The sequence below is a fragment of the Aulonocara stuartgranti genome, assembly GCF_965226115.1.
Source record: "Aulonocara stuartgranti genome assembly, chromosome: 7".
Taxonomy (NCBI): Eukaryota; Metazoa; Chordata; class Actinopteri; order Cichliformes; family Cichlidae; genus Aulonocara; species Aulonocara stuartgranti.
Window position 1 is genome coordinate 62,745,214 of NC_138945.1, and position 15,257 is coordinate 62,760,470.

General features: G+C 37.8%; 1 long non-coding RNA gene across 1 annotated transcript; it reads left to right on the forward strand.

Annotated features, from left to right (window-relative positions):
• The first annotated feature begins 2,183 nt into the window (after positions 1 to 2,183).
• Positions 2,184 to 14,774, forward strand: LOC309710117. The gene is made up of 3 exons (XR_014277657.1): positions 2,184 to 2,269; positions 5,269 to 5,315; positions 14,729 to 14,774. It is a non-coding gene; the product is annotated as an uncharacterized lncRNA (long non-coding RNA).
• The last annotated feature ends 483 nt before the right edge of the window (positions 14,775 to 15,257 follow it).

Here is a 15,257-nt window from a genome sequence, read left to right on the forward strand (position 1 = left end):
ACAGAAGAATATTTTATTTTATTATTTTACATTTACCTTTTTTTCCTGGGGACCCTGTGACACCCCATTGAAGAGCCGTAGGCTGGATCTCTTAAGATCTCACTGTTGGGTTTGTAAGGCCAGGTTACTCCTAAATTTCTATCTTGTTCAAAGAGAAGATAAAAAACAAAGTTCTAAGCTAATCGACCTTAGTGTTCTCCTTTTTTAAAAATAAGAATCGATAAGAGAATCGATAAAGAATCGAATCGTTAAACAGAATCGAAAATGGAATCGGAATCGTTAAAATCTTATCAATACCCATCCCTATGTATGTGTGTATATATATATATATACACATACATATATACATGTATGTATGTGTATATATATATATACACACACACACACGTAGATATACATATTTAGTATACACATTCAGTAATGCGCATACACTCTTATATTGTACATATATTTATTTATATAATTCTCAGATTTAGCCATTCTTATATTTTGCTTGTTCTTATGTTATTGTATTTTTACACACCTCTGTTGCTTGTGAAGCTCGCACACAAGAATTTCACTCGCATGTACTGTACAAGTGTACCTGCACATGTGATGTGACAGTAAAAGTGATTTGATTTGATTTGATCAAACTGCGCACTTCCACCTTAGGGGCAGGGATAGCTCAGTAGGTAGAGTGGTGGCCCCATGATCGGAAGGTCGGGGGTTCAACTCCACTGAACGGCTACCCTGAGGTACCCCTGAGCAAGGTACCGTCCCTACACACTGTTCCCCGGGCGCTGCATTGGTGGCTGCCCACTGCTTCACTGATTTTTATCATTGATGTTTATAAAAAAACACAGAATAAAAACAAAAACACTAAACAATGTTATAAAGTCCTGAAAAATAAAACACGTGTTGAATTTGACAAAACTATACCTCAGGAGTGTGTAGGTGTTCTGTAGGTCAGTAGGATAAGTGTTTAACTAGTAAAAATGATAAACTGGTCAAACAGCTTTTCAAATTCATTGCATGTTTGTCAAAATATGGAATTACTTTTTAGATTGAGAAGTGATTAATTACCTGTTAATGTTTACTTGTTTGGTATATACACAACATTGCAATCATTATAAAAGCTGTATTTGAGGACCTGTTATGACACTGTAACTTAACATCCTGTTTTCCAATTAGAGCAAATAAAATAATAATAGGACTTCTTTTGGCAATGAGTTAATTACTTGATCTTACTCAGGAGACAAAGTAAAGTCACCATGTCCCCTTAATTTGCAGTGCGATTGCAATTAAATGCACATTTTATAAAATTACAACATAGTTAATGCACTTTCACACTAATGCACTGACATACATAGCTAAAGCTATTCATTTTTAGGAGGGCTGAGCAAACATAGATCCAAAGCTTCTCTGTGTTTGACTTCACTTTGTGTAGTGCCTGCATTCATCTACCTGTTATAGAGTGTGCAAACAATGAAAAAGCTGGAAAGGATTTCAGATGCGACTGAAAAGGTACCCAAGAGGCACGCTTTTGTAGGACTTTAGGAACTCTATATCCAGGCAATTCTCTACCTCTGTATGCTCTGAAATTGGATCAATAGCATTTAAACCCTGATTTCTGGGGTTGGATGACACTCTGAGAGAAATTTTATGCATCTATACATTCTTTTGTGAAATTCTGTATAAATGGAGCATGTTCAGGCAATATTTTTCACATGGATATTTTCCAATATTCTGGAAGTGCAGGTTCCCTGCATTACATACACCAGATTTGCTGGTTTGTTTATGATCGTTGTCATGTTGTATGGCTCAATCTCTGCACAGCAAAATCTCCAGTGTTAAATTAAAAGTAACCTAGTCAGTTTTGAAGATTAACAATGGCTAACACTGAGCAGTGCTGATTTTCTAACACTGGAAAATAACTCAAAATGTTAGAAATATTCCAGTGTTAGAAAATCAGCACTGCTCAGTGTGAGCCATTGTTAATCTTCAAAACTGACTAGGTTACTTTTAAACATATAACACTGTCAAAAGTGTTAATTTAACACTCAACAGTGTTGTATTTAACACTCAGAGGTGTGGACCCATATAGACACTCTCCAGTGTTAATTTAACACTGGAGATTTTGCTGTGTGCTGTTTGTCAGGTGACCTCACATTTTAGAACCCTTTGCTATTTATAGGAGTTCATGGCTGCATTGTGCCCAGGTTCTGTCACTACAAAATAAGTCAACCACTGGCCTTGACAGCTGGTATGAGGTGTTGTTACTGATAAAGTGGTAAGTGGTTTTTACCGACCTATTCATTGCTATATCTTCACTTTGGTCTTATCTGTCCAAAGGACATTGTCCCAAATGTCTATGTAACTTCAGTTCAGTTCAGTCTTTCTTTTAATTGTCTTGTCACAAACTTTAATATTTAATTTGAAAACTTACATGATCTATAGATTCTGAGATGTAACTCATGTGGCATTGTGTTAACACATACCTGAATGGGCCAGCTCAGCACACCTAGCTTTTATGGAGGTGGTCACACTAATGATCCTTCAATCAAAGGTATTTGATTAGCAGCACATGACTGTGACTTAACCTCTTAATTGCTATGGAAGTAGTATGATAAAAAACACCTTTTTCATGGCGTTATACTGTAGATTTACACAAACTTTTCCTAATCTAATTCCTAATCTAGTTACATAACAGGTAGTTTTTGGGTGGAAGTTTCAATTTTTCAAGTATTTCCATCATCTCACTGCTGACACTAAAGTTGTGTTAAAAAATACTTCTGTTTGACTCGACTGATATGCCTATAACTTGTGATTCTAATAAACTGCATTTCCCTATTACCCTTAGATGCAGAATTTTTATTAACCCTGAACCTAACAGACTTTCTTTTTAATCTCTATTTGGACTTTTTGTAATGATAAAGTTTTCCTGACTGTTGACTAAGTTATGTATTTAAACAGTTTTTTATCTCTTTTAAGCAGTGCGTTAAAGGCCTTGAGATTTCGGCTTATAACTGGCAATGCATCATTATTTTGTGAGAGTTAGTTTTTGGTAGTTTTTTGACATGGCACTCTTGAATCAGATTATTGCTACTCTTCTTAAAAAATCATGAGCCCTTTGTTCTTGTGGGACGTGCAGTAAAGACTAAATGGTTCCATGCTATTTCCAAACAAAGGTTTACAAATGCTCATTTGGGATGGAATTTCATGGTAATTTTGGACTTTTAATGATGTCTTTGAACTGCTCTTTTTCAGAGTAGAATGACTGTACAGCATAAATATTTAATGACTTTAAAACAGCAAGAATTGGGTGCACGAGATTGAATTTATTTTGGGTTCTTTGAAAACTTCATCTACACTTTGGTTTGAGGCAGAAAGCAAAAAAGTACAGGTAATACTTGCTAAACCCTCCCGAAAGCCATCCATGTAATGCTACCAAGTAGTTAATTCTGGGAAAAAAATATTCTAGTTTTCACCAGGACACAAAACATTATAAATGTAGAATAACTGGTCAAATATTATTTTTAAATTTGTGAATCATTTCTTTTATTATTATTATTATTTTTAAAGGAAATAGTCCCAAAAGTTTAAAGATCATTATCTGAGTAACATTAAATGCCCAGCAGGATGTAGCAGGATGATGCCTGCTCTTGCCAAAATGAGTAGAAATCAGTGCTGAAAAAACTATTATTTAGTGTTTGTACAAAAGTACAAAAGTCACTATGAAGGATGGATTTAAATAAGTTGCCTACTTCTTTAACAGACTTATTAACAGTGATTGTAACAAAAGTACTGACACAACCAGAAAATTGTTGTAGTCGTAATGAACTGAGGAAGTGATGCCTTTGATTGTACTTTTGCATTAATATTTTAAGGCTTACTGGTATTTGGTATGAGCAGTGTGAGCATGAAACCACAACAATGAAAGTGGGTGTCTCACCGTTTTGCAGAAAAAAAAAGGTCGAAAGTTGATAGCGACATCAAAAGTCAATTAATTTAATATTAGTTTTGCATAATCATCTGATGCTGACATTTTTAAATCAAAGCTTTTGAAAACTTTATTTTAAACTTGTAAGACAATGCCTTCATAGTCAACTGTGCCCAGTCACTGCTAGGAGGAGACAATGATGGATTCAGTAATCACCACAGTAATGTTGACCTTTTAAGGGATCGCCTCCTTGTCGAACAAAAATAAAACTACACACAGAAGCAAGCTTGTCTTCTGTTAATTGTTAAAGTCTAGGCTCAAATTAGTAATTAAAAACTCACCAAAGCTTGATAATGTTGTTGTATCTTTGGTGCTCTAATGAAAAGGCACCAAAGAGAGAGACAGATTCAACAATGAAGTGGAAAGATCCTGCAAGTTAATAGTCATCTCTTAAGTGGTTGATTATAAGTACTATCTTAGCTGTAAATTCCATCCTGAATGCTTTTCTCCAGTAATTTTGCCTACTCTTTTTTATCTAGTAGCTAAACACGTACCAGTACTCCCCATTAACCTTAAGATTTCCATGTTAGATATTCCTCCCTGATACTCAAATGTACACACCTTTTATAAGTTTCTAGGATAGTAAAAAGAGAACGAAAGTTAATAGCGAGAAAGAAGACTGAGTAGGCTTTCATGGAGGAAAGACTATTCCCTAGAGGAGACGTGGACTGAATGGCGTAAATGAGGGAAGCATGGCGGCCATTCCTGTAGCCTCATTACAGTAATGGAGATCCATCCGTTCTGTCAAGGCCCCCAGAAAATCTTCTGTGACATAAATGCCTTCCTTCTCATGGTATTCTACATCAACAGGGAGAAGAATAAAGTAGAAGCACCTTCTAGTTTCATGATGCACAAGAAGATTTGTGCATTTGGTTGAGTATTAAGGCCCTGATTAGGGTCTTGTAGTCTCTGTCAGAGTCCATAACGTTTTGTAGGGGTTGATACTGTGGCCTTGGTGGGAAAATTGAGATACATATGCTTCCGGTAAAGACTGGTCTCATCGCTGTCGAGTCTCAGGCAACAACTACGCTGATCATCTTGTCTGTGGGGGGAAAAAGGAAAATCTGTAGGTTGATTTCACATTCTTTTAGTTGATATTATCCACTTAGAGATACCAGGACTCTTACCAAAGTAATCCATTGCAAGATTTTGAAAATAACTTGTTACTGGTGGGTTGGGGCGTGGCTCATGCAGTGTACATGTGAAAACAAATTTGCTAAAGTCTCAGAAATATTGAAAAGAAGATTATTTGCTAAAATATATGTATGTTTTTCTCATTTGACAATCAGGAATTACCTGGATTGCTCTAATACTGGGGAGCAAGTTACGATACAATGTAAGTAGTACGTTTTTTTATTATTTAGAAATACATTTATTGGTTACAAACTTGGTCATCATACTGTATGATAAGAATGACTCATAAATGGATCATGGATCCATCTGATTCCAATTTAGTCTTCTTCACAAATGAAAGTTAGTTATGCTTTCATCTGTTCTGGGACCAATACTTTTAAAATTATACATGCTTCCCATAGGGAATATTATTAGAAAAGACTCCATCCATTTTTATTGCCAAGCCGATGATACTTAGTTATATGTATCCATGAAACCCAACAACACACATCAATTACTTAATCTACAGGCATATAAAATTTTCTTCTCTTAATTCAAATACAACTGAGGTTAATATATTTGGCCCTAAAAATATGGTGTCAGACTGGATATTTACTCAGGATCTTTTTTTTCATTTGTAAAATATAGTTTACATTTGAAACATCTTCTCTAGAAGTGATGCTCAAAGAATTGTTCATGCATTCATTAGTTCTATGCAGAATTATTGTAAATCATTATTATAAGTTTGTTTTAAAAGGTCCATAAAAAGTCTCAGTAGATGAAACAGATGGCGGTCATGTCCTGAGCCTGGTTCTGCCAACGGTTTCTTCCTGTTAAAATGGAGTTTTCCTTACCACTGCTGCAAAGTGCTTGCTTATTGGGGTTGCTTAATTGTCAGGGTGTTCTTCAATACTGTAGGGTATTTCCTTCACATTATAAAGAGTCTTGAGGGGACTGTTACTGTGATTTGGTTCTATATAAATAACTCTGAAATGAACTGAATTGAACTGAATATTGGATATGTAGACACAGAACATGTCTTTGTGAATCACAGTCATGTATGAAATGTGTTTACATGTGCACAAGCCTGATTTCTGCTCTTGCAGCTAGCCACAAATTGATGTCGACATAGCCTTATCACCAGGTTTGCATATGAATACTCCTGACTGCTTCATTAATCTGTCAACGAAAAACTGTAAAAGATGAAGCACAATTCCACCTCTTCAGATTAGTGAGGTTCTCAGAGCAGCGATCCTTTTGCATAGCCATTACACGTGGCTGTAGCTATTTATAGCAACCACCCTGTCCTTTATTATTTAATTACTCATGCACCTGCCAACTATCACAACCCATTATACTTTATCTCAATCAATGTCATCACACTTTGGAAACATAATCAGTAACAATTTGCGTATAAACACTTTGAATAAGCCAGAATTTAGAAAGAGGTTCACAACCCCCCCCAAAAAACAAACCCAAAACAAAACAGAACAGTAAATGAAACCTAGGATGAACTGTTGAGACAATGAAAACACCAAGACTATACACAAACAATAGTAATAAGACTGATTTTACAAAAGCCTTTTCTAATTAACAGGAAAATACTGTGTGTGTAAACAGCCTAATTTCTACTTCAGGTCAATTCACATTATTTTAATCAAAAGGAGAAGACTATTGTCTTTTTTAAGCCACTGAACTCATGGTATTGTGTCTGGGTGGATGAGTGACACATGTATTGTTAGGCAGCACTGTTCGACTTTTTTGTAAACCAATAAATCCTTTGCTGGCTGTATAACTTCTCAAGGACAAGTTGTATGGGACTTGAGGGAGTGAATATCACAAGTTCAGATAGGACCCAGAAGCTGCCTGCAAAAGTAATATCTTGCAGCAGTAAATGGGAAAAAAGGGAGCATGAAGAGGACCACGGATGCCACTTATTTGGTGTCTTTGATAATAAATGCAGCTCTCTTCACTCAACAGCTCTGTTTTCATGCTCACAGGAAGGTCAGAACTTTGAGTAATACACAGTAAAAGAAGAAAATTGCGCATTGCAGTTTTGTTCTGCCTTATTCTTCTTAGAAAATTAGCCATGAATATCTGACCAATTCATAAATGCATCCGAAATGTACACGTGCATATGCATATGTCTTTATCACTCGGGCTCCAGGGATGTTCTTGTCTAGAGAAGTTAAGATACCAATTCAGTCACGTTTAAAGCTTGGAACTATTTATTTTTCATTGATAACTAACACCCTGTATTCCACTGAAAAGAAAAATGCTTTCAAACTGTATGCTGATTCATCCTCTCCAAGCCTATCCATACCACTTCAGCGTACTCCATCCTATCCCACACCTCCTCCCCCGAGTTCACCCAGCTTGCTGTACCATTTCCATACTGTGTTCACATTCCTTACAGTGTGGCATTATCATCAATAGTCATTTAGAAGAGGGCTGCTTTCCACTCCACCAGATGCAATGAAGATTCATAGCTACCATTTCACAGGGTTGGGGGAGATGGAAATTGTGCACATACACCACTGGCTGTTGGGTTACTACTGTTTGGCCTTGCAAGTCCTGTGAGGTGGATGGGGACAGAAATTGAAGACAAATGCTCAGAACTGTAAATGAGCGGCAATTCTGAAAGATAAGAAAGTGAATGCTGTGCATTCCAATATTTGCACTGAATATATATGAAAGATGCATTATGTATAATAAAGATATATAATAAAGATGGAGATGTAAATGCATGCTTTGGGAATCAAACCACTGATTAACCTGCAGCACATTATAAAAGCTGGTCAAGCTGGCAAGGGGGCCATATAGTTAGAGATGCTTGAGCTGGTAAATGATTACCATACAAATCAAAAGTCTGGACACACTCACCAATTCATATACTGTAATTAAGATGATATAGGTCTTAATATGTTCTCACTGACTCCCAATAAAAGAAAAGAAAATGACACTAATTCAGACTCAGCACCAAAAAACTTATTTGTTCAAATATTTTTTTAAAGAAAAAAAGTATCACATAGAATATCAACAAAAAGATTAGATTCAGTCAATGTAATTAAAAATATTCCACACATTAAAAGAATGTGGGTGGCATGTCACAGTTAAAAGCCTAAACTCTATTATCAGAAGTAAATAGGTTTACAGTGGCTCTCACCTTTGTCATTCGCCATTTCTGTAAGTGCCTTTTTTAAAAATATCATTTTAACTCCACCTGATAATGAGGTTATTTTGTGAAATACTAATTCTTGGTCATTGAAGGTTCTAATTAGATAAGCTTGGCAACTGTTATCCACTTCTATTAACCTTTGTACAGACACCTTATCACTGTTGTAGAAGCTTTAAAGTAGCTAACACCAACTGTTGATAAAACAGCACTTTCATTAATGGTATGGTTGCACTGAAATAACCCAGACAAGACTTCAATGCACTGTTGAGGTTTGCATTATAGTGTCTATAGTATGGATTTGAATGAGAAAAAAGAACCTAGAGCAATGGGAATGATTGAGCATAAAGACACAGTCAATAACCTGTTTTATACTCTAAGTATGAAGTACATTTTGACAGTGATATGTAGGATATTCCTTTAAGAGCAAATAACTTTATTTCCATAAAGAACAAGTAGGTTATAGCTAATTGATGGATGAAGGACGTTTTATCATTTGTTCGTTATTTTTTTTTCATACTATTTCCTATCATACCCATTGAGATGCAAATGAGGAGACTTCACTCAGGCAAGTCTGCTGGACCAGACGGAGTGAGTCCCCTTGTCCTCAAGGCCTGTGCCCCCCAGCTGTGTGGAGTCTTTCATAAACTGTTTATGCTGAGTCTGAGTCTGCAGAGGGTCCCGGTGATGTGGAAGACATCATGCCTCGTCCCTGTACCAAAGACGCCTCGTCCCAGTGGCCCCCAGGATTACAGGCCCGTGGCACTGACCTCCCACATCATGAAGACCCTGGAAAGGCTCATCCTGGACCAGCTGCGACCCATAGTAAGACCACATCTGGATCCCCTTCAGTTCGCTTATCAGCCTCGTCTCGGAACAGAGGACGCCATCATCTACCTGCTCAATCGTGTCTACACCCATCTGGACCAGCCGGCGAGCACTGTGAGGGTCATGTTTTTTGACTTTTCCAGTGCTTTCAACACCATCAGGCCGACCCTCCTGGGTGATAAGTTAGCAGCGATGCAGGTGGATGCTTCTCTGGTGTCCTGGATTGTTGATTACCTGACAGGAAGACCACAATATGTACGTCTCCCACAGTGTGTGTCTGACAAGGTGATTAGCAACACTGGGGCACCACAGGGGACTGTCCTCTCCCCCTTCCTCTTCACCCTCTACACCACAGACTTCAGCCACTGCACAGAGACCTGCCATCTTCAGAAGTTTTCTGATGACTCTGCGGTGGTTGGATGCATCAGCAGGGATGATGAGACAGAGTACTGGGCTGTGGTCGACTCCTTTGTCACGTGGTGTGAGCAGAATCATCTGCAGCTCAACGTGGCAAAGACCAAGGAACTGATCGTGGACTTCAGGAAGACCAGGAAACACTTGACCCCTGTTTCAATCCAGGGGGTCAGTGTTGACATTGTGGAGGACTATAAATACCTTGGAGTACACATTGACAATAAACTGGACTGGGCTAAAAACACCACAGCACTTTACAGGAAGGGCCAGAGTCGTCTCTATTTTTTGAGGCGACTGAGGTCCTTCAACATCTGCCAGAAAATGCTGAGGATTTTCTATGAGTCTGTGGTGGCCAGTGCGATCCTCTATGCTGTTGCATGCTGGGGGAGCAGGCTGAGGGTCGCAGATGCCAACAGACTTAATAAACTAATCCGTAAGGCCAGCAATGTTGTGGGGATGGAGCTGGACTCCCTCAAGGTGGTGTTGGAGAGGCGGATGCTGTCCAAGATAAAGACAATGTTGGATAACACCTCCCACCCACTCCATGACATGTTGGTCAGTCACAGGAGCTCGTTCAGTGAGAGACTGAGATTACCGAAAAGCACCACTGAACGACACAGGAAATCATTCCTGCCTGTGGCCATCTCCCTGTACAACGCATCCACTTAACACACTGTTTGCTGCTACAGCTACACATGTTTCTTTTCCAAATATTTATTTATAAGTGACTTATGTATGTATGTATGTATATATATGTATATATTGTACTATTCTTAGTTAGCGTATTGTCTGTCTTGTCTTAATGTTGGTTTAAAATGGAGCACTGTAACAAAAAATAATTTCCCCCAGGGATCAATAAAGTATTCTGATTCTGATTCTGATTCTGAAACTTTGACCACAGATTTGGACTCAGCACATGGGTTTTTAGTTGCCACCGCGTTGTTTTTGTGGAACCAGAAGTTACCATATTTGGGCCAGATAGTGACTTGCTATGTTATAAGCTATGTCTAAAGAGCTTGGTTGGCAAGCTGTATTCACAATATCCATAGACAGACAAATCTGCTAATGAGTTCTAATTACTGCTAATTAGTATACCAAAAAATTATAGAATTTCACTTGCCAAAACTGTAGCGCAAACACCTTGGATGGGCTGTACGACACAGCAGGCTAGAGTCTTTGTCAGATAACTCTATTAAAATGCTCTTACCGGCAGACATCAACAACACAAATGCCACGGAGAGCTGGAGTTCAGTAAGTTGAATTAGAGGAGGTGAAGCCTAGCCAACAGCAATTGGCTACAGCTCCCTACATCAAAACATGTATCAGTCAAAGCACTCACATCCCTAACTGTAATCGTTACTAGTATAATTCCTAAATGGGTTTTAAAAATATTTATCCACTTTGAAGTCATTGGAATAAATAATATATTCAGAGACCCAAAGGCTTTTTTGTAACAGGCTGTAAACCTGTTTTTTTTTTAAATGCCATTCATTTAAACATGGAGCTCTATGGGGACTGACTCGCTGTTGGAGCCAGCCTCAAGTGGCTGGCTCCAACAGCGAGTAACTGCAGTTTTTGGCTTCATTTTTTCGTCCTGGAGGTCATTGCTTGATCAGACTTAGATGTTCACAGGCTTAACATCATAACTCGGCAGAGACAAATCCATGAATAAGTTTAAGGATTGCAATGCATGTAAGAAAGTAATGTTACAGTAATTTAAGTACTAACACAATGGTAATTATGTTTTTTTCGTATATAACATAGTTAATATGAATTAAACATTAAAAATCAACATTTGTTTCTCTTTTCAGAAAACTAAATGTGAACTGAGTTAAGCTGTTGCCAGATATGTTAGTGTACATTTTTTTTGTTAATCCACAGAATCCCATGTTGCAAACTATTATTTATATAAAGTTGAATCATGATGAACTTCAATGGGACTGAGCTACAGAAGTTTAGAAGGGCAGCAGCTGCCCCATCTCTCCTTTCTATTACTGCAGCTGATTATAATGCTGACCTTGGTGGGAAGTTTGTCACCATGTTTAGAATGAAAATTTCTAGATGTATGAAAAAAGCTTTACTGACAAGCTTGGTTTCAAGTAATGTAATGACTTTTGCTCTATTTTGTTGGTTTGTGAGAGTCATTTGAGACCTTCAAATCAGGTCTCATTGCTCCCCAATTTTACACCGATCAATTTAAAACCCCCAGTGACCACTGAAGAGGTGACAAAGCTTTTTAACCTACCTAAAATGTAACATTTTATAATATATTAAAAAGAAATTATGCTCTTTGCAACTCTCCTTCACTCTAGGTTCTTAGAAAAATTAGTTCTTGGAGCCAGCACATGGTTAAAATAATGAGATATGTATCTCTTGTCGTTGATCTATGTACAGATAAACGACAACAGAGAGTGTGAGTTTTATTCTTGTACACACAAGAGTGTTTGGGATATGAATTATGACCAGCTTTCAGGAGATGCTTTACAGCATGTGCTGTGTAAGTGCACTGGACTGTCAGAGTGCTTTATCATTTTCAGTAAACGCAAATGCAACTTACAATTTTACAGTTTTCACTTGATCATTTTTTGAGGATACTTTATTAGCATCAGAGAAAACTGGGTGGAAGATAAAATGACGTAGTGTCAGGAAATAACTGAAAACTTTTCAAAGAGGCAATTAAATTTGACGAAGGTTTTAATGTGTAAATCTCCAGTGCACCGCTTCAAAGCTGAAAGTTTGGTATATCTAAAGCAAAAGCACTGTCCAAATAGTGTGTGTGAATTGATGCCTGCCTCATCGTTCCACCTTCAGGAGAGTAGAAGAAACGAAACAAGAATAATAAAAATGAATGATAAAATGCTAAAGAGGTAATTTACCTGGGTAATGACCTTTCCCTGCTTCTGATGATTAAGGATGAGGTATGGTGATGAGTCCTGATAAGGGAAATGTGAGCCTGATTCTATGACTGTGCATAAAGCAGAAGGAAAAGGATACCACCCCAACTATCACCCGGGTTGGAGAACAGAGGACTCTCACTTGAGATCACGTTCACATTTTCACCCTACAGCATTAATTAATAGTCCTTTTTCATGGGTGTTGTAGCATGCAGATACAAAGATCACTCCATTTGCTCTTTTCCTGAGACCCACTGTAATAAGTCAGCTCCAGCCCTCTAATAAATCTCTTAGAGAACTGAAGACTAAGTAATGACTAAAACTGGTGCTCTAGCTCCATAAGGTGTTGCATATTAAACTGTTATACTTACTGAAATAGCGTGAAAGCTGTGTTACAAATGTCAGAAGGTGGAAATGAATTGGCATACAATCGTCTCTTCTGGACAGCTGTGTTAACAGACATGAAACAATATAATTATATCCTTAATAGATATACTATACTAACAATAAAGGCAGGTCTAAACTGCTAAGCCTGGAAATGCATAAAAGAACGTGAGCTTCTTATTTTGGAGGGAGTGAATAGCATTGCAACTTTTTATATGGAGCTACACTTCGTTCTGGTCATCTGTGCAGCGATAGCATTCACTGCTCCACAGGGAGAGTGGCAGGCTTCACCTTTGACCGACCTGATTTGATTTTGTCAAATGTGTTCCCTCGCCCCGCCGAGACCAGACCAGCTGCTCATCTCTCCCCTGTTTCTGTTCATCATGTTTGAGCCACTGAAGAAGAGGGGAAGAATGCAGGAGACCAGCGTGAGAATAACAGGTGGAGGTTGAGTGCGTGTGGGGGTGCGTGAGTGGACCGAATCAAGTCTATCACAGTTGCCTGTCTGAGAGAGATGGTTTTATCATCCCTGGCACATCAGCATGTGTTTGAAAATCTGGTGTAACTTTCTTAGTCTCTCCCCTCCCACTCATTCTCTGTCACTTTGTTTTGTCTGCTAGAGCCTGTTCTACCAAATCCCTTGACAGTATGGCTGGAATATCACTGAATCAGTCTATATTAAGGTCTTATATATATATGAAGCTGTTAGTGAAGTGAAACCACAGCATATGAGACTGATGTGGGTGAGCTGTAATGCCTCTGGTAAGGCACTAGCCTCTCTGGTGGAGATCAGCATGAGTTACTCTGGAGAGTTGCAGCTTAGACTTCATTTATTACTGCACAATAATTAAGAACAGGAAATGCACAGCATGGTTCAGAGGTTTACTCACAGGAAGGATAGCCAAAGGAGAATATATGCTATAAAGATCATGTAGGTTTTCTCTGGGTAGGGTGAAAAAGGAAGCAACACAAGGAGAGAAAGAAAGACTGAGGAAAAGGAGGTTTGTTGGGAGGCGGGAAAGAGTCATTGAAGTCCAGTGGAGCTTTACAACACAGCCTGTGGGACTGGAACACCTCTGCACAGCATCACATTTCACACTGAATTCTTCTCACCAAGTTATTTAAACCTCTCGAGGCTGCCACATATAAAGCAGAGTGCACAGTTTAATGTGGAAACACTTAAGACTAAACTATTCAAGAACTATTCAAGTCACAGATTTTTAGAATAAACGCTTGAAGAAAAATGGTAAAAATTTAATTTAAAAGCTATAATTTCAAAATCGATACTTCCATAATACATGTACTTCTTCTGATAATCTTTATAAATATAAATATGTAAGAGCATAGACTTATCTTAGAACAAATTTATTGGATTAAAATCAGATTTGGCAGATGAAGGGACTTTAATTTTTCGTGTAGCAGTACAGCGGGAAACACAATGAATAAGCCCAATAGTAATTCGTATTGTGAGCTCCAGTAGATTTCATTTCATTGTGCATGGGCTGTGGTGAGCTGACCTGTGCTGCCACAATCTTTGTGAAGCAACCAAGTGAATTCTATAAAACATAACCAGAATTTACATGCACAATCGTGGGTGATTTTCAAACCACCAACCAATATAAAGCTGGTATAAGGGTGGAATTTGGCAAATGATACTAAATAACATCATTAGTTTAAATTCAAATTGACTCCTACCAGGGTTCTTCTAGAAGCAAATCAATTTACTAATCATTGAAAACAATCTTTTTATAATTTTGAAGCATGACCTGAACTTTAATTTCATTATTTAAACACGAAAACTGTACATACAGAATATCTCATTTTAGTGACTTTGCCCAAAAATAGCATTTAAAAAGTTTTAAACTTTCAAACCATCTTTTCGCTTATATAACTTATAATTTAGAATTCTTTGAGTTCTATGTCTTTTCTTTACAATTTCAGTGCTGCCACACGGTACCTAACCAACTGGAACAGTGACGATGGATAGCAGTCTGCCCTGCACCGCTGCAATGTCTAACATCTACATCTTTCTTCATCTGTAAGACTGAAGTCATCACACAGTAACTCTTTTCTCCAATTGTGTGCCAAACTGCACAGAGCAGTTTGTGTATTTGCTGGTATTTGTTGAGCTGTTTGAAATGTTACATTTCAAAGTACCTGACACTTAAAAATAAAATAAACAAAGTTGTAAATACTAAAGTATGCGACTGCAACTGTGTCGACATCTGCACACGTGTCTGACAGGGATGCGTCAGGGTGGTACAATGTAGTGACTTTACTATCTACAAGTCATTCGTTGGAACGACTGCCAGACTGTAACACATGAAAAATAAACTTATATATAAATAACTTATATTTTTTAAGACATCCATAACAAAAGCTGTCATAGTCTTAACATGTATGATCCATTTCAAATTTGAAGGTTTGAACTCATTTTGAATGCCTTCTGTCTGTTGGGTATTCAAGTCAA